Below are 19,454 nucleotides of genomic sequence, written 5' to 3' on the forward strand. Positions count from 1 at the left end.
CATCATCAACGCTCTGATCCCCAGCTGGCATCAATTGTGATGGATGGCTCTCGTCTGGGTGAGGCCCCGGGTTTTGACAAGCTTCTGGGTTTGACCTTTACTCCTGATCTGAAATGGAACACGTACATCAAGTCTGTTGCCAAGGTCGCTGGAAAGATGGTGGGATCCTTCTACCGCTCCAGAAGATATCTCACTACTGATGAAATTCTCTATCTATATAAAAGCCAAGTACGTCCAAGGATGGAATACTGTTGTCATATCTGGGCAGGAGCTGCTAAAAACAGCCTATCCTGCCTTGACAGAGTACAAAATAGACTTCGTGGCTTAGTGGGGGATGCCCTTTTCTCTTCCCTGCAACCTCTCTCCCACAGAAGAGACGTTGCGAGCCTATCCTTGTTTTATCGTTATTTCCATGGCAGATGCTCGTCTGAACTCCAATCTCTGGTCCCCCCTCGCCAATCTTTCACTAAAAACACCCGTCTAGCTGAATCCACTGTGAAAACTTTCCCCCACTCTATATCTGTGCCTAAATCAAAACGCGGATTCCATGAACAAACCTTCTTTCTTAGAACTGCACGCCTGTGGAACTCTGTTCCGTCTGCCTGCTTCCCTCTGGACTACAACTTGGATGTCTTCAAGTCCAATGTTAACAAATTCCTAATGAACCGCCCCTTAAGTAAACACTTCATCAAAGCTCCACACTAAGGTAATGTACTTGCAATAACCCTTATCCCTGAGTGGCTTCCGGGCCTTGATAAGTGGTGATCAATGTGTAAAAAAAAATATATATATAAGAATCTCTCCTAACATGAACAATCTCTCTAAGTCTCTTACAACAACATCTCTCTCTGAGTCTTACAACATCCCTCTTAATAAATCTCTCTCAAGACAAACACTCTAATAAGACTCTCTTTCTAAGCATCTCTCTCTAAGTCTCTCTTTTATATAACCCCTATATGTATACCTATATAACATTAGTGACATGCAATATGGTTTTCTTTCTGCTATATCTACAATAGATGTGCTAACGGTTATATCTCATAGAATTAGTGAATCTTTTGACTGAGGCTTCCTTTCTAGGGCAATTGTTTTTGACATATCAAAGGCCTTTGATAGGGCATGGCATAAAGGTCTACTTCATAAGATATCCAGCTACAGTATAGCTGAAAATGTTTTCTCAATTATTAAACTCAATTATTAAACCATTTCTGTTAGATAGATTCGTAAGTGTAATGATTAATCGGCAGAAACCAGAAGCTCACAGTATTAATGCTGCTGTCCCTCAGGGGTTTATCCTGGGCCCAACTCTCTTACTGATCTACATCAATGATCTTCCAAATAACATCCTAAGATCATTCGTTGACATTTATGCTGACGACACTACCATCTATGGCAACACATCAAAGGCAATAAATGACCCAGTTCTCTCTGACTCTCTCTCTCTCCTCTGATCTTGAGCACGTGGTACAATGGGGAAAGCGGTGGGTTGTTACTTTTAATGCATCAAAAACCAAACTCCTATCTTTACATCATCACCGCTCTGATCTCCATCTGGCATCAATTGAAATGAACGAGTCTCGTCTTGTTTTAACGAGCTTCTAGGTCTGACTTTTACTCCTGATCTGACATGGGACACGTACATAACATTCGTTGGCAAGGTCAGCGCGAAAAATATGTATAAACGTATCTTTGAATACAATTAACAATATAACATGTGTTATGAAGAATCTCAAGATACAATAAACGGACATTTTTACTAAAATAAAAAATATTCGTTTCAGTTTATAAGCCTAAAACCAACGAATATCAAAGACTATTCAAACTCTGATTTAGTCTTGCATCAATTTAACTGATTTTGTAAAATATTTTTCGTATTAAGAACCGTATTCTTGCACAACCAAGCTGAAACACTTCATCACTATTTCAGTAGAATTTCTGAAAATACAAAACAAAAAAATACCAAATTCATTTTCGCTATTTAAACATTTAACTGATTTTTTTTCTTTTTAACGTACTAAAACGTTGCGTTAAATATTTAGAAAATACGTTGAAATTCCTTTATTAAAAATAGAAAGAATAAAGAATGAAATTTCTGACGACTAAATGTATGAAAAGGAAATGTCGACCATACGATACAATAAGACATTTTTATTTAAATTATTTATGTTTTATTTTGTTAAATGTTGAGCTTCCTTTTCTTGTTTTCTTTTATTATTTTAGGTAGGTTTTATTCAAATTTTTGTAAAGCATTTTTTGGAAGGGAAGGTATGTAACAGAACATGCATAGGCGCGTGTGAGAAACTCATCAGCGGCAGCGGAAGGGTAGCTAGCTAGCGAAAATATTAGCAGTAGCAAATACTGTGAAGGCACTATGCAAATTAGCAAGTATGTGCGAGCTTGCGTTGCAAGAAAAGGAGAAAAATAATCTACTTGGTAAAGAAAGAAGCAAAGTGCGATCGAGCAAGATGGACGTGTGAAAACAAAGACGAGAAAGCGCTGGTAATACTGGCTCGAGGGGGCGAGGAGACAAAGACTCTTAAAAAGCACATATTTGTGCGAAAAGATTTTGGAAATATTAGGCTTAGGGCCAGCGGCTAAGAAGGGGCTAAGTTCTTGAGTTGGTGGACATTTTATTTATATGGGAAAATTTCAAGTGTTTCTAGGAGTATTTTTCGTGCTGATTTCAAATCTGAAGAGATCTTCAGGTTAAATGTGTCCACTGCTTCAGAAAAAGGTAGATAATAGATTGTGTCATTTAAGGAAAAAGCCAATTTTCATGGTTCACTTTGTGCAAAGTGAAATTTAGATAAGTTTTTAACACATTTAAGTGTATCAACAAGAAGTTGATATGTCTATTCTCTTATATGATGTGTTTATTTATTAAATTAGAAATTTTCAGCAAACAAAATAACCTGTGAAAAGCCATATCAACGAAAACTATTTTCTATTGTCGTATCAGTTTCTCAAATTGCAAATATCCCCATAAAACACTGCAGTTTACATTCATTTGATAAAAAAAACATGAAAAGCATTTATATATGTTTTTAAATCTTGTGCCTTTCAAAAATCATAGATGGAAATATTGCTTTCTTCTGGTGATTGAATGACTTTTCATTTTGAACGGCCATTTACTTTTTGATGTAATTTTGTCACACATGCACATTGACTGATATACAAACCTTAACGCTTAGACTAAATTTGACAATATATATAAAAGAATATAGTAATAAGATTTTTTTTTAGTTACGGTGAAAAAATTGTTATGAAGTAATACATTTAGCAAATGAATTGAAAAATAATTGATTGTACTCTAATCTTGAAAGCTCATTCGACATTTAAGGAGCCAGAATGTTCTACCTCATTGAACTGTTTCATTTCATTATTCTTTTCTTACATTAAAACAATCTACACACTGGCAAAGGTCGGTACATTAAAACAATCTACACACTGGCAAAGGTCGGTACATTAAAACAATCTACACACTGGAAAAGGTCGGTACATTAAAACAATCTACACACTGGCAAAGGTCGGTACATCAAAACAATCTACACACTGGCAAAGGTCGGTACATTAAAACAATCTACACACTGGCAAAGGTCGGTACATTAAAACAATCTACACACTGGCAAAGGTCGGTACATTAAAACAATCTACACACTGGCAAAGGTCGGTACATTAAAACAATCTACACACTGGCAAAGGTCGGTACATTAAAACAATCTACACACTGGCAAAGGTCGGTACATCAAAACAATCTACACACTGGCAAAGGTCGGTACATTAAAACAATCTACACACTGGCAAAGGTCGGTACATTAAAACAATCTACACACTGGCAAAGGTCGGTACATCAAAACAATCTACACACTGGCAAAGGTCGGTACATTAAAACAATCTACACACTGGCAAAGGTCGGTACATTAAAACAATCTACACACTGGCAAAGGTCGGTACATTAAAACAATCTACACACTGGCAAAGGTCGGTACATTAAAACAATCTACACACTGGCAAAGGTCGGTACATTAAAACAATCTACACACTGGCAAAGGTCGGTACATTAAAACAATCTACACACTGGCAAAGGTCGGTACATTAAAACAATCTACACACTGGCAAAGGTCGGTACATTAAAACAATCTACACACTGGCAAAGGTCGGTACATCAAAACAATCTACACACTGGCAAAGGTCGGTACATTAAAACAATCTACACACTGGCAAAGGTCGGTACATCAAAACAATCTACACACTGGCAAAGGTCGGTACATTAAAACAATCTACACACTGGCAAAGGTCGGTACATCAAAACAATCTACACACTGGCAAAGGTCGGTACATTAAAACAATCTACACACTGGCAAAGGTCGGTACATTAAAACAATCTACACACTGGCAAAGGTCGGTACATCAAAACAATCTACACACTGGCAAAGGTCGGTACATTAAAACAATCTACACACTGGCAAAGGTCGGTACATTAAAACAATCTACACACTGGCTAAGGTCGGTACATTAAAACAATCTACACACTGGCAAAGGTCGGTACATTAAAACAATCTACACACTGGCAAAGGTCGGTACATCAAAACAATCTACACACTGGCAAAGGTCGGTACATTAAAACAATCTACACACTGGCAAAGGTCGGTACATTAAAACAATCTACACACTGGCAAAGGTCGGTACATTAAAACAATCTACACACTGGCAAAGGTCGGTACATTAAAACAATCTACACACTGGCAAAGGTCGGTACATTAAAACAATCCACACTGGCAAAGGTCGGTACATTAAAACAATCTACACACTGGCAAAGGTCGGTACATTAAAACAATCTACACACTGGCAAAGGTCGGTACATTAAAACAATCTACACACTGGCAAATGTCGGTACATTAAAACAATCTACACACTGGCAAAGGTCGGTACATCAAAACAATCTACACACTGGCAAAGGTCGGTACATTAAAACAATCTACACACTGGCAAAGGTTGGTACATTAAAACAATCTACACACTGGCAAAGGTCGGTACATTAAAACAATCTACACACTGGCAAAGGTCGGTACATTAAAACAATCTACACACTGGCAAAGGTCGGTACATTAAAACAATCTACACACTGGCAAAGGTCGGTACATTAAAACAATCTACACACTGGCAAAGGTCGGTACATTTAAACAATCTACACACTGGCAAAGGTCGGTACATTAAAACAATCTACACACTGGCAAAGGTCGGTACGTCAAAACAATCTACACACTGGCAAAGGTCGGTACATTAAAACAATCTACACACTGGCAAAGGTCGGTACATTAAAACAATCTACACACTGGCAAAGGTCGGTACATTAAAACAATCTACACACTGGCAAAGGTCGGTACATTAAAACAATCTACACACTGGAAAAGGTCGGTACATTAAAACAATCCACACTGGCAAAGGTCGGTACATTAAAACAATCTACACACTGGCAAAGGTCGGTACATTAAAACAATCTACACACTGGCAACGGTCGGTACATTAAAACAATCTACACACTGGCAAATGTCGGTACATTAAAACAATCTACACACTGGCAAAGGTCGGTACATCAAAACAATCTACACACTGGCAAAGGTCGGTACATTAAAACAATCTACACACTGGCAAAGGTCGGTACATTAAAACAATCTACACACTGGCAAAGGTCGGTACATTAAAATAATCTACACACTGGCAAAGGTCGGTACATTAAAACAATCTACACACTGGCAAAGGTCGGTACATCAAAACAATCTACACACTGGCAAAGGTCGGTACATTAAAACAATCTACACACTGGCAAAGGTCGGTACATCAAAACAATCTACACACTGGCAAAGGTCGGTACATTAAAACAATCTACACACTGGAAAAGGTCGGTACATTAAAACAATCTACACACTGGCAAAGGTCGGTACATTAAAACAATCTACACACTGGCAAAGGTCGGTACATCAAAACAATCTACACACTGGCAAAGGTCGGTACATTAAAACAATCTACACACTGGCAAAGGTCGGTACATCAAAACAATCTACACACTGGCAAAGGTCGGTACATTAAAACAATCTACACACTGGAAAAGGTCGGTACATTAAAACAATCTACACACTGGCAAAGGTCGGTACATTAAAACAATCTACACACTGGCAAAGGTCGGTACATCAAAACAATCTACACACTGGCAAAGGTCGGTACATTAAAACAATCTACACACTGGCAAAGGTCGGTACATCAAAACAATCTACACACTGGCAAAGGTCGGTACATTAAAACAATCTACACACTGGCAAAGGTCGGTACATTAAAACAATCTACACACTGGCAAAGGTCGGTACATTAAAACAATCTACACACTGGCAAAGGTCGGTACATTAAAACAATCTACACACTGGCAAAGGAAGAACACAAGAACAATGCCTTGAGTCACAGCTGGTCTTCTTACAGTTACACTTTTCTAAAGTGATTAATGTTAATGTAGTTTTTTGAAGGCTTCACCAGTGAACAACTAGTTTTTGGAAGGCTTCAACTAGTGCTTTATCTTCACATTTCTGGCCTTGGTTTGTTGGAGAAGGAACATTAATCCTAAGACATTGCCGCCAAATAGCAGCTTGATAATTTGCTATTTCTGCATGTACGAGGGGTGTGCAATAAGTAATGCCCCTGACCCACTTCCCATAGAAGTGGAGCAACGAAACTTGGCAAAGTTATTAGTCTTTCTCTACATGGGAACCACCCAGAGTTATGCATTTTTCCCATCGTTTGATGCAGCTCTGGAGACCGTTTTTGTAGAACACCCCAAGTTGGTTCTGCAACCACGACGTGACTTCAGAAATCAAGGCTGCATCATCTGGGAAACGCTTTCCTTTCAAAAACAACTTTATGGCTGGGAAGAGGTGAATGTCAGAGGGTGCAACGTCAGGAGAGTAGGGAGATGGGGGATGATTTCATAACCACACGCCCGTGCTTATGATCTGGCGATATGCGAGTTGTGGACCGGAGCGTTGTCCTGCAGGAGGAGGATAACTTTGCTGATCTTGCCCCGCCTCTTGATTTTGATAGCTTCCCTTAATTTCCTCAGAAGTGAAGCATAATAGGCTCCTGTAATTGTGGTACCCTTTGTCAGGAAATCTGTCATCACTACTCCGTCCTGGTCCCAGAAGACTGTGAGCATGACCTTGCCAGCAGAGGGCTGCACCCTTGCCTTCTTTGGATGTGGTGAGTCCAAGTGCTTCCACTGCATTGACTGGGCTTTGGTCTCTGAATCATAGTGATGGACCCAGGTTTCATCCTGTGTAATCAGTCTTTTGAAAAACTTTGACTCATCTTCTTGGCACATCTCCAAATTCACCCTCGAGCACTCGACGCGTTCTCGCTTCTGGAATGGTGTGAGCAACCTGGGAATCCATCTGGCAGACACCTTATGCATATGCAAATGGTCATGAATGATAGTTTCCACAAACCCTGTACTAATCTGGACATCTTGGGCTATTTGATGAATAGTAATGCGCCAATCTTCCAAAATGGCAGCCTCGACTTGACGAACAGATGCCTCATCAATAGCAGAAGGGGGGTGACTAGGTCTGGGAGCTGTTTCCACAGACTTCCGGCCATGTTTGAATTCACGATGTCAGCGTTTTACAAGGTCATATGATGAGGCATTATCACCATAAGTTTCTTTCATTTCATCAAAAATCTCCTGTGATGTGCGTCCTTTCAAATACAAAAACCGGATCACTGCTCGATATTCAACAGGCTCCATTTCACACCTGACTCAGTTCAAATACCTGTGAAACAGAAACTACAATTAGTTCAAAGCTGTAATTTGCCACATAACCCATAGAGATATAAATCATTGCATATGCAAAATTTCAGCTAAATCAGACAACTGAAAGTGGGTCAGGACCATTACTTATTGCACGCCCCTCGTAATCGTAAACTATTTCGACAAAGTGGTAAAATATTATCAAATTTTACAGTCATGTAAAAAATATTAAAACGGGCAGTATTTACAGAAGACATATTTCTCTGTCCAAACGGAGAATACCAAATTTTTCTAGTTTCTGGAACAAATTGTCAGTCAGATGCCAGTTGCAGCCTAACAGTGTGAAAATTTGAAGAAATTCATCTGTTTCTTTCATCAATGCAAATGGTTTTATTTTCCCCTTCCTCTTAAAACCATTAACGGTGTCACCGCCAATGAATGCATGCAAAGAAGATAAGGCACTTGAAATAACAAATCCGTATTTTTTTTGCAACTGATTTAATCGAAATCAAACAAGATGATCGGCTGGTATTAGTTGCAATATATAAATCCAAGTTTAAATAATTTTTGTAATAAAAGGCGTCTTCTTTCAGTCTTTAATACTCCATGGATTGTACTTATCACAGACAAAGTCGACTCTTGATGACATATAAAAAGGACCAAGCTAAATTACATACCTAAAAATATAAATAAACCTTGATAGAACGCGTGATATGATGTTGTATCATTAGCATTCAATCTAAAATCAGTGCTGCGTTTTTTTTTGAATATTATTAATTTTCATATCAGGAAACTTTACAAGAAAATAATAAGATAAAGCAACTTTGTTGGTACGCTGCAAAGAACCACTAATGTTATTTAGGATGGTTGGAAACTCTGAAAGACAATATGAAATAATTTCTCCCATGTCAACTTTTACTATAAGAAGCCTAGCGAGAAGGTCTTTATCTAATTTCAGGCGATCTGTTTCCTTCTTGCTCTTTTGTTGAGAAAGCTTTTTTCTGAAGATAGCTAAAAGTTTATATCTTCATTGATTTTATTGGTGCATTCAACTCCACATTTTTAAAAATGAGTCGTTGTTGAACAAACGCATTAGAAATACTACAGCCTTGTTCATGTGCTGTCAAAATGTCATCTTTAATTTCAAATGCTGCTACTTGTCCTGATGAACTGTTAATTATTTTTCATAATATGAAAAAGGATTTTGTATAAACCCAATTATCTGCATGACACTCTGAATATCTGCTTCATCCTCTTGATATCAGAAACTACTCAGGTTTTTTTGATTTTGGAAGTCCTCTTCTTTTTTCAGTCATTTAGAGATTTAAGCACGTTTATTGAAAGATAGAATCCAACGATAGAACAGCATTGAGATTATTTAAAAATCCAATCTACCAACCTTTGGTCTTGCTATCTCTGTTCATGGTTTGTTCAATTTTTTGGTCCAAAATCCCCAGCAACAAGATGCTTTGTTATTGAAGGATGTGTATCAGGAAAAGCAAGCATCTCATAGATATAAACAGGAAGATATCTAGCATAGTTCAAATAGTCATATGCAAAATACCAGGGGACCATTTCTGTTGCTAATTTCAGGCGAAGAATAAAATTCGAAAACAAATCTGCCATATTCAAGTAACTTTTCCAAAATACAAAAGTTGGAAATTAGCTGCATCTCTCTTGAATAAATATTGACAATTTGCTTTCAAACTCTTTAAAATCACTTCATATGCAGAGATCTTGAAATTGTGTTTTGGGAAAAAGCATTATGTAAATTTTTAGACAATTCAATGAATTTAGCTTTTTCTTTTTCACTTTGCATTTCAATAAAAGTAGATAGGAGTTTCCTTCTTAAGGCTTCAGACATAATTTTTATAACAGACACTTCGATTATAATGCCTGCCTTTCAAAACTCCAGGTAGTGATCCTTGTGCGATTGTTACAGCTTCATCTCTGTCTGATGGTGAAGTGAATATCAAATTCATTTCTCTAATGCTGCGTTTCTCAAATTTTTCCAACCTTCCTAGCATTGACATTCTTTTTTTGAATGATAAAAAGGCTGTAACAATATTGTACATGTAAACAAATAGCAGATTATTGTAAGGAAATTTTAAATATAATTTATTTCTACATCGAATTATTTTAAAACAAATGCAAAATTCATGCCTATGAGATTTTATTCAATTTTTTTTATTAATTATGCTTAAACTAATTTATTCATAATAATAAAAAAACAGTAAAAACACACACGCGTGTAACAAAAGACACGCAAAGACACACATTATATCTCTATTCACAATTTAATTTATTGACACAACAATTTGGTGACAGAAAACTAATTTGCATATGCCGTATATTTATTTATTAGAAAAATGTTTATCTTGCGATGTGAATCGATTATAACATGTTTCTATGCATTCCAAATTTTTGTTCGCTCGCTTCGCCAATGTTTTTAAAAGTTGAAAATGTTTAAACATACGAGTAACATTACCTTGCTCGCAGACAAATTGTTCGATTTATTTGCACATTCACATTTTTTAAAAAAAGTTATTTCAGTAAAAGAATAATCTTTGGCGCGTCTACACTATTTGGGCGAAATTTTGGAACTCATAAAACTGCATTTCAGATGAAAACAATGGTATCTACGTATTCCTCGTATCTTTAAGATGATTGTATCAAAAATTAGGAAAATCGATAAGGTAGAAAATTATTTATTAAAGAAAATAAAAATAAAATTTGACGAAAATGATCGAGAGTTCAAAAGGGAGGTAATTTTCAGTTTCGATTTAAACAAAATGGCAGTAATTTTCCCCCTGTTACTACGACTAAAGTTTTTTTTTTTTTTAATAATTCAGTAATATTCAGATAATTCCGACTGCATAATTTTTAAGCTACCATTGTAACTTATTAGAATTAACAAATATCATTTGTAACCATTATTTTTTATCTGAAAACTCCATATATCGACTACAAAATATCGTCCCAATAGTGTAGAAGCACCTAATGTTTTCATTCGTATTATTTGACTCAAAACGTATTCCACAAACATTCGGAGGAATTCATTTTTGCCGAATGTTGAAACTAGAAGATGTAACTACTGACCGAAAAACATATTTACTAAATGATTACCTCCCTTAGATGATTTTTACGCTAAACTTGTGTAATAAAATAATCAAATTTAATTGCAAATTATAAAAAATGCGCATCCTTCATTTGGAGATCTTTTTAGATTTAGACTCTACGGCATCGAAACCCACAGCACCAATCGATAAAATTTTTCCATATAGGTTGTGTGTCGACGGAATGACACGAAAATCCGGGCTGACTCATCGTCTATATAATGAAATGCGTTGTTTTTGAAGAACCATGTATAAAGCCATTTCATTCGTACTAAAAATGTCGAGTCTAATTCTTGTTTCTTTCCTATTTATTTTTATTTGTTTGTTCATGCGAGGTACCCACGTCCATGGTCTGGAATTAGACATAAAATGTTTCTGATACCTTGGTATGCTAATAGAAAATTAAAAAAAATACCGTCAAAGACATTTATTCGTGTACACTATCTATTACCAAACGACCAGCATGTGATTCTAATATGGTCTTGTAGAAAAACAGTGTAATATTCCTTTAATATTAGTTGTAAGAATCCACTCAGCATGAGACCATTATTACAGCCAATTTTCTAATAAAAAGATCGAATCCTACATAGGTATAAAAGAAAATAGTTTTAAACAAATATATGAACACAGGCTATCATTCAGAAACTAACTGTTCAGACACAGCGCTTTTAACCCGGGTCTGGGATTTGAACGGTGCATAGAAGCCTTTATTATAAAATAGAAGATACTAGAACAACGACACAATTTTATCAGTCTCAAACACCTGTGCGTCAGGGAATTTTGAATTTTACGGCTATCAAAAGCCGATATTAACAATAATAGCAACAAAAGAGGTGAAAGTTTTCTCATAGGAAAAATTCTTTTGAAGCATCTGGTCGCGTTACCGTTATGCTAAAAAGTTACCTAAACAAAGTTCGCCATTCTGAATTCGATAGCGCGCACTCCGTTTCTCCAGTAATACACACCATCTTTAAGGTACCCACTTTTGCAAAAATACAAAACTTTCCACATCACTTTAAGGGAGCAGAACGTTAATGCCTACTTTGCATGGAGAGAACATAAATGTCTACTAGACACTATCCTGGAGTGTCTCTGTGTTTGTTACAACTCTACTTTCAACCGAGTCGTTGTTTGTTTCGTTCACCACACTCTTTTCTTCTACCTCTTCTTTTACACACGTCTGTTCGCTTTAGTGACTAAAAATCGTCTCTCCTCCCGCTTTCCTTTCCTCGTTATTTATGGAACCAGGGTACGAGATTCTCCGAGATTCCCCGAGATTCCACGAGACTTTTTTCCACATAAAAGCATGCGGGCGCCATCTTGATTCTCAATTTGTACTCTGCAGGCACAAACGCGCAGCAGCTTTAACGCTAAGTCACTTCTTTCTTCACAGTCTCCCTATACAGGGGTTTGTCAGTATACTTTTTCCTACAAGTAAAGTCTTACTAAATATTTAAAATAACATGGTATTCGCAGTTTAAATAAAATCTCGGTATGGCTAATCCGCACTTGGAGAAGGTGCATCATTCCTAGTAAAAACTAGGATGCACCTTCTTTCAAGTGACGTCACCTCAAGTAACAATACAAAACTGAGTACTCCACCAGAATAGATGAATTCTTGTCCTGAAATACCGTAGGACCAAGAGACAACAAGAAAGACACATATGAGCGTGGGCGATCAGGAAGATAAAAATTATGCTTTCATTTTTTTTACCAACTCAGTGTTTGAAAGACAAAGAAAACTTTAATATATCTATGTATCTCATATATCTATGTATCTCATATAGATATGTATGTATCTCATATATCTATGTATCTCATATATCTATGTATGTATCTTATATATCTATGTATCTCATATATCTATGTATCTCATATATCTATGTATGTATCTCATATATCTATGTATCTCATATATCTATGCATCTCATATAGATATGTATGTATCTCATATATCTATGTATCTCATATATCTATGTATCTTATATATCTATGTATCTCATATAGATATGTATGTATCTTATATATCTATGTATCTCATATATCTATGTATCTCATATAGATATGTATCTCATATATCTATGTATCTTATATATCTATGTATCTTATATATCTATGTATCTCATATATCTATGTATCTCATATAGATATGTATCTCATATATCTATGTATCTTATATATCTATGTATCTTATATATCTATGTATCTCATATATCTATGTATCTCATATATCTATGTATCTTATATATCTATGTATCTCATATATCTATGTATCTCATATATCTATGTATCTCATATAGATATGTATGTATCTCATATATCTATGTATCTCATATATCTATGTATCTCATATAGATATGTATCTCATATATCTATGTATCTTATATATCTATGTATCTCATATATCTATGTATCTCATATATCTATGTATCTCATATATCTATGTATCTTATATATCTATGTATCTCATATATCTATGTATCTTATATATCTATGTATCTTATATATCTATGTATCTCATATATCTATGTATCTCATATATCTATGTATCTTATATATCTATGTATCTTATATATCTATGTATCTTATATATCTATGTATCTCATATATCAATGTATCTTATATATTTATGTATCTTATATATCTATGTATCTCATATATCTATGTATCTCATATATCTATGTATCTTATATATCTATGTATCTTATATATCTATGTATCTCATATAGATATGTATCTCATATATCTATGCATCTCATATATCTATGCATCTCATATAGATATGTATCTCATATATCTATGTATCTTATATATCTATGTATCTTATATATCTATGTATCTCATATATCTATGTATCTCATATATCTATGTATCTCATATATCTATGTATCTCATATAGATATGTGTCTCATATATCTATGTTCTCATATAGATATCTATGTATCTTATATAGATATCTATGTATTTCATATAGATATCTATGTATCATACACAGATATCTATGTATCATATATCTATATATCCAGCACATAGATATCTATGTATCTCACATAGATATCTATGTATCTCATATAGATACCAATGTATCTCATATATCTATGTATCTTATATAGATATCTATGTATCTGATATAGATATCTATGTATCTCATATAGATATTTATGTATATCATATAGATATCTATGTATCTTATACAGATATATATATATATATATTTATATATATATATATATATATATATGTATCTCATATAGGTACCTATGTGTCCCACATTTATATCTATGTATCCCATATAGATATCTATATATCTCATATAGATATCTATGTATCCCATATAGATATCTATGTATCGCATACAGATTTCTATGTATCCCATGTATGTATGTATTTCATATAGGTATCTATGTATCTCATATAGATATCTATGTAACTCATATACATATCTATGTATCCCATATAGATATCTATGTATCCCATATACATATCTATGTATCCCATATAGATATCAACTATTAGCCACATGAATGGGGGCGTCCTTGATTTCTGAGAACTTCTACCGAAGTAAAATAAAACTTAAAAAAACAAGATATAACATGGTATAAATATAAAATATGTATAGACACTCCATAACATTGCCATATACTTTGCCTAGTTTGTTTATCATTAAGAATGATTAATATTTGATGAGAAATTGATTGATGATTGGGAGTTGATGATAATTAATTACCGGTTTCAATTGTTAATCATTAATCTGATAATTGTTATTTGTTGGTAATTAAGCATCGATTATCGATTGTCGATTGAGGCTATTAATTTAATATTTAATTTATATATATATATATATATATATATATATATATATATATATATATGAATTTAGCAAATTGTAGATTTGCGAATTATCTATATATTATTATTATTATTATTATTGGCTCACATGGAGCTTTCACATAAACCAACTAACGATCTGATTGGAAACCTGTGGTGTTCTCTGGAAACTGAATGAAAACTAGTCTCCCCAGACGTCGAGCTCCCTCCTTCGATAACATTTGCAAATGAATTTGCATCATCGCAACAGCCTGTTACCATTGATTTCTCGCTGGCAGTTGCCATTGGTTTATACTGGAATTTGAGTGGCACTAAGCTTCCCCAAGGTCCCAGTTCTCTTTGCGCTTGTGCAGCCGAGGTCTGACCAGCGGTCTCTTCTCGGTCTTTCAGTCCTTCTTGACCCTTCTCGGCTCTTTGGTATCACTTTTTTATTGGGAGGAACGATGATGAGACAATGGGGGATGCGTGGTGGGGGTGTAGAACTTGTAGATATGTAGCTTCGGCATTCTTCATTCTCTGTAACGCTTATTCGTTATATTGTCTTCTTGTATTATTCTCCGCATTCAAGGGAGTTCCTTAATATTTCAGCCGTTTTCATTATCGTTAGTCGTTGTATTTTTGCAGTTATTCCTCTGATTCCAATTTCTGACATTCTTTTTCGAAGTTTTTCGGAATTGTTCCTAGTGCTCCTACTATTATCGGTACTATTTTGACTTTCTTCATCATCCAAATCCCTTTTAACTCTCTGGCTAGCTCTGTGTATTTGCTTCGTTTCTCCTTTTCTTTCATACTCACCCTGTCGTCAGCTGGGACAGCAAAGTTTACGATTTGACAGGGGTTTTCTTTCTTGTTAATTATTACGACATCTGGTCTTCTTGCTTGGATGGGGTTGTCCGTCTGTATGTCCATGTCCCATAGGATTTTGCGGTTCTCGTTTTCGAGTGCTGTTGCGAGTTTATGCTTGTACCATTTGTTTGTACGCTCAAAATGCAGTCGTTTGCACAATTCCCAGTGTACCGCCCTCCCCACTTGTTCATGCCTGTTTTTGTATTCCTTTTCGGCCAGTTTGCTGCATTCACTTACTATATGGTTTATCGTTTCGTCTCTTTGTCCACATAGTCTGAATTTGCTGTTTTCTTGTTTTATCGATCCTTGCTTTGATATGGTTGGTTCTTATCGAGTTATCTTGTGCTGCAGTTATTAGAGTTTCAGTTTCTCGGTTTATATGTCCTTTTCGCACCCATGTCCAGGTGTTTTCGTTATTCTCATCTTTTGTCATTCTTATGAATCTTCCGTGGAGTTGTTTCTCTTCCCATTTCTCTTATCTCGTTTTGTCATTAGTCTCTCTGTTTTTTGTTTTGTTGTTTTTTTCGTGTCTCTCGCTGCCATAATTATCCTTTCAGTGTTTTGCATTATTTATTTTTCTAGTTCTTTTTTTGTGTCCTTCACACAGTCTTCTATACAGATCAGTCCTCTCCCACCGTCTTTCCTTTTCACGTAGAGTCTGTCAATATCGTCCTTTGGGTGTAGTGCATTATGAGAGTTTCCTGGTTTTCTGGTCGAGTTGTCTCAATTCTACTTTTGTCCACCCTATTAACGGTCCAGAGTATCTTACTAGTGATACTGCCCATGTATTTATACCTTTTATTAAGTTTCTGTTACATAATTTCGTTTCCAGGATTTTTCTTGTTCTCCTGAGGTATTCCTTTCCAATTTTCTCTTTCATTTTTGTTGCTCTAATGGTGTCCGCTTCCAGAATTCCCAAGTATTTATAGTCGTCTTGTTCCCCTAGTGCCCTCATCTCCGTTTGGTTAGGTAGTTCCATGCCTTCTGTCGTTTCCAGTTTTCCCTTTCTTATAACTAGTTGTGCGCACTTTTCCATTCCAAATTCCATTTGGATATCTTAGCTGAAGATCCTGGTAGTGTTAATTAGTGTCTCTAGCTCCTTTTCGGTTCTTGCAAAAAGTTTCAGATCGTCCATGTACATCAGGTGGTTCATTTTTTCCTCTGTATTGGAGAACTTGTATCCGGCTTGGCACTTTCTCAGAATACTGTTCAAGGGCATCATGGCTATGATGAACAGTAGTGGCGATAGTGAGTCTCCTTGGAAGATGCCTCTTTGTATGTTAATTAGTGTTATGTGTTGTCCATCAACTGTCAATTCCAGTCTCCATGTTTTCATTGCATTTTCTATTACGTTGGTGATTCCGCTTGGTATTTGATACATTTTTAGGCATTTTATTATCCATGCTTGAGGGATCCTGTCGTACGCTATTTTGTAGTCGATCCATGCCATGGCTAAATTCGTTCTCCTTCTTTTTACCTCCTTTAGGATATTTTGATCTATACATAGCAGGTCATGTGTTCCTCTTTTTCCTTTTTGGCATCCTTTCTTCTCCTCGGGGATACGTCCACGGTTATTTGGGGTGTGGTAGATTTGTTCCGTCAGTTGTGCTGTCAGTATCTTCCACATAGTGGGTAAGCACGTGATTGGCCTGTAGTTGCTAGGGACGGTTCCTTTCTCCGTGTCCTTCTGTAGCAGTGTGGTTCTACCTTTTGTCATCCAGTCTGGTACGCTAGCTTCCTGTATACATCTTCTCAGGTTTTGGGCTAGCCTTTCGTGCAAGGTTGTGAAATTTTTGAACCAGTATGCATATATCCCGTCGTGCCCTGGTGCTCTCCAGTTTGCCATTTTCCCATGGTTTTCTTTAGGGTTTCCTTGCTGCTCCTTCTATTTGCTGTAACTCTTTTTTCATGCCTTTCAGCCATTCGGCATTTCTATTGTGATCTCGTCGCTCTTCCCATATTTTACTCCAGTAGAGTTTTGTTTCTGTCGGATTTGATTGTTCTGTTTTTGTTTTTCCTCCGTTCGTATTTTGGTAGAATTGGCTTTCATTAGTTTCAAATGTTCTGTTTTGTTTGCATTGTTCAGATTTATAGCTATATCATCTCAATCTCGCTTCTTTTGCCTTTATTTTTTGGTCTAGTTCCCCATGTTTCTTGCTTAAAAAAGGGGGGGATTAAACAAAACGAGATTTGAACGTGAATTCGCGAGGTATATATACTTCACACTTCCGGTTATAAGATAGACGAATATTGGCTGAAGAGAGCTTGATAAGGATACCTTAAACGGGCCTTATTATCGGGCTTGAAACCGACGGTACCAATGATCTATCTCAACTAACAACTTTCTGTACACAAAATATAAGTACGCTCTTAAAATTCGGATTTTCCTTTTAATTGAGCACTCTGCTGGAATTCTTTTTTCAAAAAAAACTAATCATATTCGCCCCCACCAGGAATTTACGGTAAATACCAATAGCCTAGTGGTTGAGCACTATCGGGAAAGAACACCACAAAACAGGAAGTAAAGACCACCTTCTTTAAAAATAACCGGAGATGGAACAATATACCTTAAATTACTCCACTAAAAATATACCAACACCAAGTAACCAGCTGTATACAAGAATCCTACTAACGAAAATTGAAGATGTAATTCAGAGGATGAGATGGAAGGTTATAAACGAAACAAACACCCAAGAGAATGTGAAAAACAATTTTGGATTAAAATCTATAAAATACCCGAGTAAAGTGGAAGAATTAGAAAATTTTGAAAAAGATTTACTAGACATTATCGCTAAGCTTGAATTTAAACATAGATCAAATCAATTTCAAAAAACAATGAACGCTGATATCAAAAAAATAAAAAGAGAAAATGAGACGATTGTTTTCTCAGATAAAACGAAAAATTTATATAAAATGGAAAAGGAAAAGAAACAACTTGTACTAAACTCAATTACAGAAAAATACCAAGTAGCAGGAAAAGGTACTTATAAATCTATTAACCAAGAGGCTACAGAAGTAGCCACAAAATTAGGTATAGAATACAGAGTAAATAGGTTAGCAAAGAAAAATGTGTTTATAACTTTAAAAGACCACAAGGAAAATTTTAATAATAAGCCAACCTGCAGGTCAATAAACCCGGCTAAAAGCGAAATCAGTCTAGCTAGCAAATCTATAATTAGAGAAATAGTAAAAGAGATAAAAAGAAAATCAAATCTTAATTTGTGGGCAGATACTAGCGCGGTACTGGACTGGTTTAAACACATAACTGAACCACACAAATGCAAGTTTACACAACTGGATATCGTCGATTTTTACCCTTCAATCACTAAGGAAATCCTGGAAAAATCGTTGATCTTCGCATCAAGATATAGAAAGATAAGTGAGCTCGATAAGGAAACAATCATGCAAGCTCGACAGACCCTTTTATTTGTTGACCATAAAACATGGGTCAAAAAATCAAACCCCGAAGACCCCTTTGACGTCGCGATGGGGGCGTATGACAATGCGAATATCTGCGATCTGGTTGGACTTTTTCTACTGGAGACCATGAAATATAAATTCCCACATCACTTTTTTGGATTATATAGAGATGATGGACTTTGTCTATCGCGTGACTACAATGGATGTGCACTAGACAGGCTTAGAAAAGACCTAACTGAATTTTTTAAGGAACTAGGCTTTAAAATAATAATACAGACGAATTTAGATAGAGTAGATTTTTTAGATGTCACTCTAGATCTCAAGAAGAAAATACACAAACCCTTCCACAAACTAAATGAAAAACTCATGTATATAAATAAGGGTTCATGCCACCCACCCACAGTGTTTAAAAATATGGTAGCGAACATTAGCCAAAGGATTTTACGGCTTTC

Source organism: Euprymna scolopes, chromosome 11, assembly GCF_053919585.1.
Source record: "Euprymna scolopes isolate OS-2025 chromosome 11, ASM5391958v1, whole genome shotgun sequence".
In the NCBI taxonomy this organism is placed as follows: Eukaryota; Metazoa; Mollusca; class Cephalopoda; order Sepiida; family Sepiolidae; genus Euprymna; species Euprymna scolopes.